The sequence below is a fragment of the Rhinolophus ferrumequinum genome, chromosome 13 (genome assembly GCF_004115265.2).
Source record: "Rhinolophus ferrumequinum isolate MPI-CBG mRhiFer1 chromosome 13, mRhiFer1_v1.p, whole genome shotgun sequence".
Taxonomy (NCBI): Eukaryota; Metazoa; Chordata; class Mammalia; order Chiroptera; family Rhinolophidae; genus Rhinolophus; species Rhinolophus ferrumequinum.
Genome location: NC_046296.1, coordinates 53,484,760 through 53,500,957, shown reverse-complemented (window position 1 = coordinate 53,500,957; position 16,198 = coordinate 53,484,760). Strand labels below are relative to the sequence as shown.

General features: G+C 42.0%; 1 pseudogene; it reads right to left on the bottom strand.

Moving 5' to 3' along the window:
• Positions 1–13,260: 13,260 nt before the first annotated feature.
• Positions 13,261–14,249, bottom strand: LOC117033231 (glyceraldehyde-3-phosphate dehydrogenase-like; annotated as a pseudogene).
• Positions 14,250–16,198: the final 1,949 nt, after the last annotated feature.

Sequence of the window (16,198 nt, the reverse complement as noted above, 5' to 3'; positions counted from 1 at the left end):
AAAGGTGAGTGAGGTTTTTTTAAACCAGAAAACAATTACAAAAAATTATGATCCAGTAATCAGAATAGAAACAATCCTCCACATTAGGATGCTGGAAGTTGAAAAACAGTTGAGTAAATCAGGCCTAAATAACAACAGTTACACCAAGGCTTCCGTGGGGCAGAACTTCTGGGGGTTGGGTCCAAGTTGGATGGAAATAGATTCTATACCACGCATCCCAGAAACCATAGCTAATAGCACGGTGGCTGGCAGAGCCCCTGTATCTCTGGAGTCTTGGGGAAAATACAGTTAGTCTGTCTCCCAAGATGCAAACTTTGGACTTTGGGAGGGAGCCAGGCATAACTGATGTACACACGACAGGTGAACATAATAAAACTGTCAAGATCTGATATGCTCTGAGAAGTGCAGTAGTGTAAACCGGAACTTGAAGCAAAGCTGAGTGGTAACCGCTGAAGTGTGGGCATATGCCAAGCCTGCTGGGAAGGGCTACACTCATTGCAAGAAGCCATTAACCCTGACACTGGGAGGGCTGCCAGATGTGGGATGGGCCAGCCAGTCAGCCAAGCACCTCTTCCTTCACGTGCCAAGGCTGGGTGAATGTGCCTCGCAAACATGGTTATCGTGCTCCACCGACTGGCCAGGAAGTGAGGCTCCCTTTTGACCAGTCTCACCAGCTGCCTATTGGCAACAACAAGCCACCACCACGATTTCCCCTGGATATAAGGGAAGACCAGGACAGACCTATTTTTGCTTTTGGAAGGTCATCATAAAAGTATGCCATTGATCCAGACAGGAAGGGCCCTCATACATTACTATAAAATGAACACCTACTTGTTCCTTGAAAAGGTGGAACTCCACATGGGGAAAACGTGGTGTTACTAAACAAATTATGAAATTCTAGGCTGTATTTTTGATGTCTACAGGACCCAGGGCTAACAGATTTTCATCGGGTTCCTGTTATGTGTGCGCCATGGGGGAAGTTGGGGGAAAAAACTGGATGGCCCTTTTTGAAAGGCAGTGTCACTTTGTAGAAGAGATCTGGATATTGCAAATCCTTCCAAGAAACCAGCTGTAAGAAACACTAGCAGTGAAGTGATGTGGTGTGTTATTAATACCATACTAATTTAAGAGCTAGAACAGAAAGAGGCTGGTCTCGTGCATATAAAAAGAAACCAGAGCCATCAGCAGCCTCCCAGAAACAGTAAAAATCCTAAGTCAATCATTATATGATGATCCTCCTAAAGCCCTTTTAAGAAGACGGAAAATGTTCTTTCCAGATTAAGAAGACACAGAGATTAGCCGGCTTTCTGCCCTATCACCTTTACTGGAGGACTTTTTTTTTTTCTTTAAAGCATTGCAAGGATGATCTTTGTACGAGGTCAGAACTGGAATTGTTCAGAAGCTGCCCACAAAGACCTAAAGTGACAAAGTATCTATGTTGAAATATCCCCTCTGGCTTTAGCAGAAACTTCTCTTAAATTTATATCCCCAACCAGTGAGATTGTCTAGTTTGAAACAACTCCTAGCTCTTCCTAAATTGCAAACTTGTGAAAGAAGATGGCTCTGATCTTGATAGAAGGGTATCAGTGGGGTTGATCGACTCTCCCATAGCCTGTATTCTCTCCCAACTTGATGTAGTCCTGGATAATCGTCTTGTTATCTAGTGTAATAATTGTTATTCTTATAGAGGTTTCATTCAATTTGTGCTCAGTTATGGCAACTATGCAAGTTATAGAAGGAATTTCTCCAGAGACACTCTAAACAAACATGAACAATCAGAGCAGGAAAGAGAAAATGTGGGTTTGTAAAACACACTGGACCAACTGCTGATACAGAAATGACCTCCCTTATAGGACTCCTGCATGAGTGACATATTTTCTAAGAAAAATTGTTGAACTTCTGTTTCTGACAATATGGTGGACTAGATGTGTAGAGAAATCCTTCTGGTATAGAACACTCGAAATGATGCTAAAATATTAAAACATATTTTTAAATGAAAAATATAAAAAATATTTTAAGTCGTTGAACTGGCAGAGAAATAAGGGAAAGGAAAAAGAGAGGGATTAAAAAAGCCTAAAACCAAAATAGTCAGCATAACTGAGGTCTGTGTTGCTTTGGTGGTATCCGCAGATTTCTGGTGCCCAATACCAGGGTTTTAACAGACCAAATTTGGGGACCAGAGACAAAGCCTGGGACCCATACAAAATGGGAAGTTGGGTCAGAGACCCTGTCATAAGGTGGGGATCGTCATAAAGCAATAGCCTCTGTGTAAAAAAGAGAGATAAAGATACTTGCCCAAATAGGTCTTGGCTCAGGGTGGGATTGGAGGGAGTCTCCCAGAGATTTCTAAGCCCTTAAACTTTTAGAACAAAAAGAACAAAAATTTCAAGTGGTCTTGATTTAGTAGTATTTTTAGGCACAAGAAAGTACAATTCTTCTTCTCTGGAAGAGCATGCTTTAAATCCAGGCTTTGAAGACTTCCCATGGATAAAATTCCAACAAATTAAAAAATTCATAGCAAACAATTCTAAAAGTCAGAAGGAAATATGCCCCCAGAAGCAAGCAACACTAGAAACATTGAACTGTAGACTCAGACTTGCAATAACTGCAGATATGATCATTTTTAGGTACAAAATATACATTAAATATGTTTAAAGAAATAAGGAGTAATTTGAAAAGACATGCAGGAACAAAGGCTATCAAAAATGACTAGGCATAATTGGGGAAAAATAAAATTTCTCAAAATTAAAAGGATAATATTTTAATTAGGAACCCAGTAGATGATTAAAAACTGTTAAAAACAGAACTAGTAAATCAGAAAATAGATCTGAAGAAATTACTCAGAATTCAGTACATATGGACAAAGAGATGGAAAATAGAAAAAAAGAATATAATATAGAAGAATATCTTCGTGACCCTGCAATAAGGAAATATATCTTAAAGGAGACACAAGCAACACAAACCCTAAAGGAAAAGATTGATAAATTATACTACATAAAATTAGGAACATCTATTTATCACAAGACACCACTGAGAGAGTGAAAAATGCAAGGCTGGGAGAGGATATTTGCAATACATATAACCAAAGAGCTTGTATCAAGACTATATTTAAAAATCTCCATAGAGCAATAAGAAAATTGTAAATGGGCGAGAGACTTAGTCAGACTTCTTTGTAAAAAAGATATCCAAGTATCCAAGTGGTCTAAAATGGTCCAATTCAATAGTAATTCAAAATATGTAAATTGAATCACAATGAGATAGTACTATACATTCACTAGAATGGATATCTGTATCTATTAATCCAGTAAGTACATTCCTGTGTATATAGCTCCGAAATATGAGTGCACAAGTGCTTCAAAAGATATGTACAAGAATGTTCATAACAGCATTACCTGTAATAACCCCAAATTGGAAACTTGTGTTCTTTCCTATGGCTGCTGCGGCTGAGCTTCTTTATAACCAACCCAATATGGTTATATTTTTCTTTGCCAACGGGCACCCAGTTAGGCACCCTGTTAGGCCAATAGGGGGCGCTAGAGAAAGCCTGTAAGGCAAGAGAGAGAGAAGGAGCTTGCTTCCTGAAGTTTGCTTAGGGCGTCTGGGGTGTCACTGTGGCAAAAACTCTTTACCTTGGCGGCTACGTTTGGTTGAAGTTTTCAGCCTTCCTCCCTTCTCAGAGCCAGCCTTTACTGTACCCCGCAAAGTCACTGCACTAACTGTTCAGTGCTGTTTCCTCTGAGGTCTGAGTTCTACCGCCCCCACCCAGGCTCTTCCTCCAAGCATCTGGATTCCAGTAACTCTCACCTCTTCCCCCAACTCCTCCTGTGGCTTCCTTCAGTTGCCACGTCTATGTTTCCTGGGCATTTCCTTTGGCCTTTGTAGTCCTTATAATAAACTCCTATTAAAATAACAAGTATGGTTTTTATGTCCCTGACTGGATGCAGCCGAGGATTAATATGTTTGGCATCTGACCAGCCTCCTGACCAGGAATGAATTGTAATATCACTCCTCTTTTAAATAGGGAACCATAGGGCTGCAATGTGGTTGGTAAGTTTCCCAGATCCTCACTGCCTTGCTTGGTTGATTGTCGATGGCTTCTTGTCATGGTTACAGAAGTCAACCAGAGCCAAAGAGATCAGAACATCCTGGGTGTCTACTGCTGTGACTGCCTACCAGGAGGACAACTAGGGTTCGCGCCAACCTTTATGAACAATATCTGGCTGGACTCTTTTTCTCCTATGAATGGGAAACTGGCGTCTTGCTTGAGTCTTCATGGCCTTCCTTAGATGAGTTGCTGAGGAAAATGAATTTGAGAACATCAAACTTCAGAGGCACCCTGCTGTTACTGTGGCCACCACTGTGTATGTGTGTGTTTAATAACGTCATTGCTATGGCTGATTCTTTAACCAGATTGTAAACATGTGTGCAGAGCTTACCCAACAAATGAACAAAAAGTTCGTGCGATTTGTAAGCAAAACAATGTGAGCTAAGACCTTGATGGGCCAGGAACTTTCAGTGTTCATCCCCTAGCAGGCTTGTGTACCAACCATCATGAATTATTATAAGTCTAGTTCACCCTCCCTTCCCCCCAGAAATCTCTCATGGTATATAATTTTCCTAACCCAGTGAAGTACACACCTCCAGAGTTCCCAACATTTAAATCTGTGTCTAAAGAAAGCAGAACACAAGTTGTTTATTCAAAAATCTATTTTCACTCACCCTTTAAGCCATAATATTCTTATAAAAATTTCCTAATGTATTCATTCTAGATGGTGATAAACTTCTGGTCTGCCCTGGAGGCGTTATCCAACGTCCTGGGACCTCAGCTCCTGACCTTCCCAAGTGTAATTTCGCTCACTTCAGCCATCCTCTCCTAGGGACATGCCCTTTACCTTGTCCTCACCACTAACTGTACCATCTCCAGAATCTCTGTTCCAAGCATTCTGATTTGATAATTTTATCCCTATCTCCTGTTCGTCCATCTGACTTAGGCTAGTGCTTCCAGCCTAATATTTCTTCAATCTTATTGAGACCTCTGATGTATTTACCACTTCTGTTTTACTAACCGTCTTCCCTCATCTCCTTACCTCCTCTTTACTCACCCCAGATTCCATGTATATTATTATAATTGCTCCCTTGAAAACTACGCTTATCCTTTTCCCCTGCCCCCTCCATTGTGTTTGCTTGGCAACATGCTGACTCTGCCTATCTTTCCACTCCAGGCCTTGCCCAAACGTGACTGGAGACGAATACACCACTGTGCTTACCGGCCTCCCTTGAAATTCTCATCATAAACCTCACATGGGCACTCAACACTCTGTGGCAACCTTCCCTGATATGCCTCCTGTCCCACATTCTAGCACATTTATTTCCCATGTCTTTTTTCTCCTCGAGACCTCTCAGCGTGCCTTCACCACTTGCTTCATGGAATGAATAAGAGCAATCAGGCAGGAACCTTCCCGTCATCACACCTACCAATTCCGCAGCTGCGCGCCCCTGCTCACAATAGACGGGGCTTGCCCTCTGCGTGGGCTGGAATCCCACTCACTCGTGCCCTTTTGAAGAGCCTCTTCTTAAAGTTATTTCCTCTGCTCCTTCTGCCTCCTTAGCTTTTTCTCTCACCACTGGATCATTTCTCCCATTTATATCAGCAAACAAACACTCTCCAGTATATCTTTCATTAAAAACAAACAAACAAATGAACAAAACTTCCTTGACCTTAGATCCCCACCTCACTGCTCCCACATTTCTCTGTCCCACTGCAGAGCACAACTTAAAAAAAAAAATACTCTCCATTATCTTCCCTCCCTCACTTACTCCAACCAGTTGTCCATCTCCACTTCACCTCTAACTGCACTGGAAAATAAAATAAACCTTAATACATTTTTTAAAAATCGAAATCATACAAAATATGTAATTTTCCAGCTGCTGTGGAACAGTTTGACAGGTCCTCAAAAAGTTAAGCATAGATTATGATATAACCCAACAAATCCACCCCTTGATATGTACCCAAAATAATTGAAAACAAGTATTCAAATAAAAACTTGTACATCAATGTTCATAGCAGCTCTATTCATAATTGCCAAAAAGTGGAAACCACTCAAATGTTGATCAGATGTTGATGAATGGATAAACCAAAGGTGATATATCCACACAATGGAAAGTTATTTAGCAATAACAAGGAGTGAAGAGGTACTGATACATGTTACAGCACAAATGAAACTTGAAAACATTATGCTAAGTGAGAGAAGCCAGGCACAAAAGGCCACATAGTATATGATTCCATTTATATGCTCCTCACATTAATCACTATGAAGCCATGTGGAAAATGCAGAGGCTTCACCACCCCAGAAGTTATGTTGAATGTACAGTCAGGGTGAGCTAAGCAGACCTACATTCAGGAAAAGGACTCTGCTGTGAAAATTGTATCTATGCAGTATCTTCTAATCTTCTTATTTTTCTGTAGTCATAAAAATGTCTTTCTCGACTATTTGTAAGAAATTTCTTGTAGACGTTTGGCCTCCACAAGTTTCATACTATCCCCCATAGAACTATCAATCTCCAAGTCTTGTAATAAATGACCTTGTGAAGTAGAAGTCAGTTTCAGATCTGTACCTCAGCTACTTACGTTTCTGAATTTTGTTGTTTGCCGAAAGGGTTGCAGTTTTATTTTGCCAGCTTCTTCCTTGTGTCAAAGAATTGGTAATGCAATCACTAATATAGCATTTTCATTGTCTTATAATGTGTGTTAAGGAGTTTTTGTGTCTGCTCTAATGTAAAGAGAGGCATGGGAAGGAGCACTCCCCTTTCTTCTTTGCTGGATGAAATTCATGCATTGTCTGGAATTGCTGCTGCCGTCTGGAAACCCCAAGTAGAAATATCACCAACACGCTGAGGCAGAAAGATGGCAAGGCAGAAAGATGGACTCGTTGGTGAATCTAGATCTGTAATGACCTTATCAAGGCTCTGAGCTGACCTTGGACCACCTAGCTCCCAGACATCTTGTTAGGGGAGATAATGACTGTTATTATTGCTGGTTTGTAGTTTTACTTTCTTGTGATGTCTTTGTCTGAAGGGAATTTACAAACAGCCAACAGGGGAATACCTTTATATTTGTTCCTGTTGTCTCAAGTCACAGAAGGATGAAATGAAAGGTGGTAAAAATATGATCGAGGTACAAGGATTCCTATTTCAATGTTGGATATGGTACCAAAGGTCAATTTTCACAGCTTAAAAGATCCTGTCCTGAACAACTACTCAATTTAGGAAGCAAAAGCAAGCAAAGATAGTTATGCCACAGAGCAGCAATATATATAATAAAAGGTAAATCATTACATATGATAAAAACAGAATACTGCTTAAAAAAAAAAAGTATCCCAAACTTTTGAAATGCACCCTTATGACTTCTGAGTCCTGTATGTACAACTGCAACAATAATTTGTGTGTGTCTGTATCCTGGCATGACTGTCTATTTTAGAGGAAACTAATCGGCAGGGAACTTTTTTTACATAAAAAGGGTGATTAACTAGTATCTAAAGTACCAGAAAAAATAATATGGTGCAATGGGTGTTTGGCAGCCTTTGTACAGGACATTACAACACACATTTTCCAAACACTCTGCTGAATGGGAATCCTCCTGGCAACACAGAATGACAATGAGTGTATTTCATGTGAAATATTTGAACACAGTGGTTGTGGACTACTTGAGAGCAGGGCAGGGGGTGGAGATTAAAGTGAAATGCTATCACTAAACATTTACAGCACCAGAATTTGGCATCCTTTCTATCATTCAAAATATCCTGCCTGGGCATAAGAAGCCACACGATCAGTTGATTTGAGAAAGTTAAAACGTGGATGCAAACCCCAGTGTCCATCGATGATGAATGGATAAGCAAAATATGATATATACATATAATGGACTATTATTCAGCTTTAAAAAGGAAGGATATTCTACATGTTACAACATGGATGAAGCTTGAGGACATTAAACTTAGTGAAATAAGCCAGTCACAAAAAGACAAGTACTGTATGATTCCACTTATATGAGGTATTTAGAGTAATCAATTCATATGATAGGAGAAATTGAGTTCATTTTGAAAAGCCTTCCAACAAAGAAAACTCCAGGCCTAGATGATTTAACTGGAAAATTCTATCAAATATTCAAGTAAGAAATAGTACCTATTTGACATAATCTCTTCCAGAAAACAGAAGAGAAGAGAGCACATCCCAAACCATTTCTGAGACCAAAGTTTCTGTCTTAGTAAGGTCAGGCTGCTATAATGAAGTGCCACAGACTGGGTGACTTAGAAACAACAGAAATTTATTTCTCACAGTTCTGGAGGCTGGTAGTCCAAGATCTAGGATGGCCGGGTTTTAGTGAAGACCCTCTTCTAGATTGCAGACTGTCATCTTCTCATTGTGTTCTCACATGGTAGAAATCGTGCAGGAGAGCTGTTTGGGATTCCTTTTGTAAGGGCACTAACCTCATTCATGAAGGCTTCACCCTCATGACCTAATTACCTCTCAAAGGCCCTACCTCCTAATACCATCACATTGGGGGTTAGGATTTCAACAAATGAATTTGGGGAAAAACAAACAGTCAGCCCATTGCAATTACTCTAATATCAAAACCAGAAACAATGTGGTATTAGGCTAAAGGACAGATACATAGGTCAATGGAACAGAACAGAGAGTCCAGAAATAGAGAGTCCACAGTTGATTTTTGACCAAAGTGCAAAGTCAATTCAATGGAGAAATAATAGTCTTTTCTACAAATGGTGGTAGAATAACAGGACATACATTTACAAAAAAATGAGTCTCCACCCATACTCTATGTCTTATACAAATCTAACTCAAAATGGAGCCTAAATTTAAATGTAAAATCGAAAACTATAAAAACTTAATAAGAAAACACAGGAGGAAATCTTTGTGACCTGGAGTTAAGCAAAAAGTTCTAAGAAATAACACCAAAAGCACAATCTATAAAAGAAAAAATTGACAAATTGGATTTCATCAAAATTTAAAATTTTTACTTTGTGAAGGATACTCTTAACAGAATAGAAAGACAATTAACAGATGTGAAGAAAATATTTGCAAATCACATAAAGGACTTGTATCCAAGATACATAAAGAACTGTCAAACTCAATGAAAAGAAAACAAACCATGTAATAAATGAACAAAGATTTGAACAGACACTTCACCAAAGAAGCTGCGTGGATGGTAAATAGGTACATTAAAAGATGTTCAGGATCATTAGTTGTTAGGAAATCGCACCTCAGAACCACAATTACATACCACTTCCAACCGCTGAGATGGCTATAATAAAAAATACAGACAATAGTAAGTGCCAGTGAGGATGCAGGGAAATTGAAACTCCAATACACCACTGATGGGAACGTAAACCGTCACAGCTGCTATGGAAAACAGTTTGGCAGTTCTTCAAAAACTTAAACATAGAGTTGAAGCAGGGCCTGGTTGGCACCCCCACAGAAGAGGCCTCTCCACATCCCCGGCCTCACCTTTACTTGACCTACTATAGCTTAACTATAGATCAACCCCCTGTGGCTTGAGCTCAGGCTGTCCCCTTTCCCACCCAGTTCCCAGTTTTAGAAAATTACCCTGAAACTTATTATTAATACCCTTAGGCTTATTGATCACAATCTCTATGGTTCAGCATTCTTTCCAAGCTAAACCCATCGTTGTTCCTGGGTTGCTGACTCCACCAGAGAATCACGTGGCCAGAGGGAAGGCTCCATGCAGACCCCCTGGAACCATCACGTAACCTCTGGAGGCCTGCCCAGATTTTCCCTTAAAAACTCCAAGCCAGTCTGAGAATGTTAAGACAGTTTTTGGAGGTGTTAACTCATTGCATTCTCAGACCACCGGTGCTCTGATAATAAACGCTTATTCTATGACCCAACACCTGCGTCGATCTATTGGCTGAGCGGCACAGGCAGCATGAGCCCTGGACTCGTTTGGCCTCCGGTTTCAGTCACCATATGATCCAGCAATTCTACTCCTAGGTAACTGAATTCTACTCCAAGAGAACTGAAAACATATGTTCACACAAAAATTTGTACACAAGTAGTTATAGCAGCATTAAACATAATAGCCAAAAAGTAGAAACAACCTAAATATTCAAATGATGAATGGATAAGAAAAATACAGTATATCCACACAATAGTATATCATGAAGCCATAAAAAGAATGAACTATCAATGCATGTTACAACATGGTTGAACCTTGAGAACATTATGCTAAGTGAAAGAAGTCAGACACAGAGGGCCACATATTGTATGATATGATTCCATTTATATAATTGTCCAGAATAGAGAGATCCATAGAGACAAAACGTAGATTAGTTATTGTCAGAGGATGGGGGTAGAGGGGATTGGGAGGTGCAGGGTTACTCTTATGGGGTTTCTTAGTCAGCTGTGGCTGCCATTACAGCAGAAATTTATTTCTCCCACTTCTGCAGGCTGGAAAGTCTAAGCTCAAGGTGCAGGCAAGGCAGGTTTCACTCTGAGGCCTCTTCTCTTGGCTTCTAGACAGCCACCATCTTGCTGTGTGTTTACATAGCCTTTTCTTGGTGTGTGAGCATGGAGAGAGCTTATCTCTCTCCCTCCCCTTATCAGGGCGCTACTCCCATCATGAGGGCCCCAACCCTCCCAATCTTATCTCTGTCTGATTACCTCCCAAAGGCCCCAGCTCCAAATACATTGGGGGTTAGGAAGCTTCAACATATGAATTTTGAGAGCAATTCAGTCTATATCAGGACGAGACAGAAATGTTATGGAATCGAATAGTGGTGATGGTTGCACAACTTTGTGAATATACGAAAACTCACTAAATTTTATACTTTGAAAAACACAGTAACATTCCACCATGTAGCTACTAGAATGGCTAACATTTTTTTTAAATAAATAAAACAAAACATAAATGACAATACTAAGTGCTGCCAAGAATGTGGAGGAACCAGAACTTTCATATATTGCTGATAAGAGTGCAAAATAAGGGTGGCCCAGCTGCCTGGTGGCTCAGGTGGTTGGAGCAGCGCTCTATAACGCCGCCGAGGTGGCTGGTTTGATTCCCACATGGGCCAGTGAGCTACGCCCTCTATAGCTAAGACTGTGAAGAGCAGCTCTCCCAGGAACTGGACTGTCGTGAGCAGCGGTGGTTGGCGTGAGCTGCCACGGGCTACCATGTGCTGCCACGGGCTACCGTGTGCTGCCATGAGTGGCCGGTGGCCTGCAGCAAGCGTGAGTGGCCAACATGAGCGGCCGGCAGCCGGTGAGAGCTGCCGGGAGCTGCTGTGAGCAGCCGACCGAAGACCAGCGACCGCCTGCCTCAAAGAGGATTGGGGTGGGGGTGGGGGAGCGCAAGGCTCATAACACCAGCATGGGCCAGGGAGCTGTGTCCTACACAACTGGACTGAGAAACAACGGCTTGAACCGGAGTGGGGATGGAGGGGGAGGCAGGAGAAGGGGGGAAAAAAGAGTGCAAAATAGTGCAGCCACTCTGGAAAACAGTTTGGAAGTTTCTTGTAGACTTATACACATGACCCAGGAATTTCACTCCTAGGTATTTGCCCAAGTGAAATAACCTATGCTCACAGAAAACCTGAGAAACCACCTGGAAACAATCCAACATATTGTGGCCCATCTGTAAAATGGATCACTAGTTAGTAATTACAAGGAAAAAAGTCATATGATACTACAACAACACACATGATTCTCAAATGCTTTATTCTAAATGAAAGAAGCCAGTTTCAAAAAACTACATACTGTATAATTCCGTTTATGTACCATCCTGGAAAAGACAAAAGCATAGGGATGAAGATCCGATCCGTGATTGCCAGAGATACACTGCGCCCTCAGTTTCTGCCCCTTTCCTGTGTTCTGCTGGGCCAATGGGCTTTCGCTTTATTGGTATGCCCCCTCACTCCCCTGCTCTGCCTGCAGCACCACTCCCCCGAGCTCCCTTGGGTGTAAACCTCTCCGTTCTGCCCATCAGTTACCACTCCTCCATCTGCTTTCATTTTCCAAAATTGTGTTGACATCTCTTGATCCTGTCATCATTTCTCCCTCTTTAACGCTATGACTTTATGGTCTTTTTCTTTACTGTTATTACAGTGAGGATTTGACAGGGAACAGATAAATGCATATTCAGTGTTTCATATTTACTTACACAAGCTCTTCTTTAATCAAGTCTACAACATAAATATAGGAAGTGGATAGTATTTTCTCATGAACACACGTGTGTGTGTGTGTGTGTGTGTGTGTGTGTATAAAATTTATCTCTGATCAACCTCAGAAAACATAGATGTTTACCAGACGTGATCCCAGTATCTCCATGCAATCCATTGGATTTTTGTCTCCCAGAGGGGACACACTTAAAAGAGTTGTCACATGGTGTTCTAGTCTGGCAGCCAGAATTTCCAACAGCTGCCTGGGCTGTGGGCCAGAGTTTCTGGGGGTCGGACAAGCCAGTGGTCTTCCACAGCGCTGCGGTAGCGGGGCAGCCCGCTATTAGTGGTCGGCTGTGACTTGGCAAAGGAGCTGTCGGTCTGTGTATATCTATGAGCAGAATCCCAGTAGTCACACTTATAATCAGGACCCAGAAATGCCTTTTCGTTACTTACATCATAATCATCCCGTGACATAAATGCATAAAAATAGTGTGAAAATGGCACTGATTCCCCAAGGAATCATTCCTGTTCTCTCTCATCATTTGTACCGCACCTTGATTTTCAATCCCAAGTGGTCTTTGAAAAGGCAGTAATACTCAAATCTTTCACAGCCAGAAAAACTCCAGGGTCTCAGGAAGCAGTGGGGCTGGTGTTTCCTTCTTCTTTAAATGTCACAGCAAAGCTAGAACACGAGGTGGTGGTTTTTAAAATTTTAGGTCACACAAATGTAAATTGCAGGTTGTAACATGTCCGACACACACCTTATTTTTAACAAGTCTTTCACTGTTCATCTTTGCCACCTGACCCTGAAAATTTAAGTTTTATTTTATAATATAAAACTATGACCTTCCAAGCCACGTAAACCAGATTTTCTTTTTTGTGTGTGTGTGGGGGGGTAGTGTACTTTATTGATGGCACATGACAAGATAGGACACCCTAAGCCCCTCTCCTTCAAGGGGTTTAGTATGGAAACTGCATTGAGGACGGGTCGAGCTGGGGCAAGGACTCCCCAGTAGCTGAGGGCCTCTTTCTTCCTCTTGCGTTCTCGCTGGGGCTGGTGGCCCAGGAACTCTCACTCCTTGGAGGCCATCTGAACCATAAGGTCCGCCATCCTGTTGCTGTAGACAAATTCATTGTCATCACAGGAAATGAGCTTGACAGAGTGGTCATTGAGGGCAATGCCAGCCTCAGCGTCGAAGGTGGAAGAGTCGGTGTAACTGTTAAAGTGGCAGGAGATGATTTGGTCCTCAGTGTAGCCCAGGGAGCCCTTTAGGGAGCCCTTTGATGCCTGCTTCACCACATTCTTGATACCATCATATTTGGCAGCTTTCTCAAGATGGCATTTCAAATCTATGACTAACACATTGTAGGCGGGGATGAAGAAAGCTATGCCAGTGAGCTTTCCGTTCAGCTCAGGAGTGACCTTGCCCATAGCATTGTCAGTACCAGTAGAAGCAGGAATGCTGTTCTGAGCAGCCCCTCAGCCATCATGCCACAGCTTCTCAGAGGGGCCATCACGGTCTTCTGGATGGCAGTGATGGCATGGTCGTCTGCGGTCATGAGTCCCTCCATGATGCCAAAGTTATCATGGATGACTTTGGCCAGGGGAGCGAAGCAGTTGGCGGTGCCAAGAGGCATTGCTGACGATCTTGAGGAAGTTATCATACGTCTCATGATTCATGCCCATCACAAACATGGGGGCATCAGGAGAGATGAACGTTTGACTCTACTCTTCAAGTGAGCTACAGCCTTCTCGAAGGTAGTGAAGACACCAGTGGACTCCGCAATATATTCAGCACCAGCATCACCCCATTTGATGTTAACAGGATCTCACTCCTAAAAGATGGAGACGGGCTTTCCAGTGATGACCACTTCCTGTTCTCAGCCTTGACTGCTGTTGAACTTGCCATGGGTGGAATCATACTGGAGCATGTAGACCATGTAGTTGAGGTCAATGAAGGGATTATTGACTGCAGCAATGTCCACTTTGCCAGAGTTAAAAGCATCTCTGGTGGTCAGGTGCCCAATATGGCCAAATCTATTTATTCCAACCTTCACCATCACATCTCAAATACATGGCTGTCTGTCAAATGGGGAGGAGCCAAACCAGGACTGTCTTATTGGAAGCTGTAGGAAATCTTGTGTAGCAATGAGGCAGAATGTTCATTACTACTTTTAGGCACTAGCTCCTTCTTCTTGCTAATGGAACTCTGAGTTTGTTAAGTTTTGGCTGGCAATGGGCTTAAGAAAGATGGGGGTGTCACCGAGTAGAGTTGTCAGATTTAACAAATAAAAATATAGGACACCTAGTTAAAAATGAATATCAGACAAACAACGAATAGGCAACATTATCCCCCAGGTTCTGAGGATGAACCATGATTGGTTAAACCAAACATGGTAATCCCTTTCCCCCTTGCCAGTGATTGGTTTGGGGGTAGGAATATAACACAGTTCCATTTGAGGAGAAATCTTCTGGGGGCTTCTAGGAGATATTTTTCTCCCTGGTTAAAAACACACAGACACCAATGTGGGAAGTCTTTCATGCATCCTGCCTGAAATAATCTCGTGGAAGATGTGGTGCTGGGAACAGCAGAAGTCATTTTGTGATCGTGGAGAAAAAATCATGTGAAAGTCAGAGAAATTGACCCAGAGCTCTGACATTGTTAAATTTCTGAAGTAGGCAGCTCTGGAATTCTCTTCTCTATACTTCTTGTTTTGCGAAGTAATGAATGTCCTCCCGTTTGAACCTCTTTTAGTTAGGCATTCTGTTTATTCTGCTGGAAGCATCCTAAATGATTCAGCTGAAAGAATTTTGAATCTCACTCAGCAGGTTTTAATAGACCCAGTCTCTGCTACAGAACCTTATGCTACCCAAATAAACAAAATTATTTTATTATAACATCAGTGGCCTAGTAGTATCACATGGGTCTTTCTCAACTTCTTATGGAAGAGTCATAGAAACTCGCCTACAGACTGCGTGTGTGTGTGTGTGTGTATGTCGGGGGGTGAGTGTTTCTTGCTTCCTAGGATGGAAGTTATTTTTATTAACAGTTCTCTATGTTCTCAATGTCACTGACAGCTTCAGAGATCTGAACTGGATGCTTGGGGAAGTGCTAGCCAGGCAGGCCAATTTTATGGAACAGATGGATACTGTTTCACAATTGTGGGTGTGAGATGGGCAACCTTTAGACCAGAAGTTGAGGTTGGGTGATCCTGAGATATCATTAGCATCAATGGCATCTGTGCTGTCACTTTTTTTTTTTTTTTAAGATTTTATTGGGGAAGGGGAACAGGACTTTATTGGGGAACAGTGTGTACTTCCAGGCCTGTTTTCCAAGTCAAGTTGTTGTCCTTTCAGTCTTAGTTGTGTCGGGCGCAGCTCAGCTCCAAGTCCAGTTGCCGTTTCTAGTTGCAGGGGGCGCAGCCCACCATCCCTTGCGGGAGTCGAACCAGCAACCTTGTGGTTGAGAGGATGTGCTCCAACCAACTGAGCCATCTGGGAGCTCAGCGGCAGCTCAGCGGCAGCTCAGCTCAAGGTGCCCTGTTCAATGTTAGTTGCAGGGGGCGGAGCCCACCATCCCTTGCGGGACTCGAGGAATCGAACTGGCAACCTTGTGGTTGAGAGCCTACTGGCCTATGTGGGAATCGAACCAGCAGCCTTCGGAGTTAGGAGCATGGAGCTCTAACCGCCTGAGGCACCGGGCCGGCCCTGTGCTGTCACTTTTGATCACAATGTAGATAATACCCACTCTTGGTTTTATTTCCAAACATTCTAGAATGAATAAAATTTACCAAATGTTTAATAGCCACAATTTGTATGTATGGCAAACATTTTTATTTTTAAATATTCTGAATAAATTATATGTTCACATGGCATACACAGAATTCAGTCCAATAAGCCCTCCTTCCATCCTGTCCCCTTTTTCCTTCTCTAGAAGTAACCATTGTTATCAGTTTTTTGTGTATCCTTCCCAAGGTTTGAATACATGGACAAATATATAAATATGTAC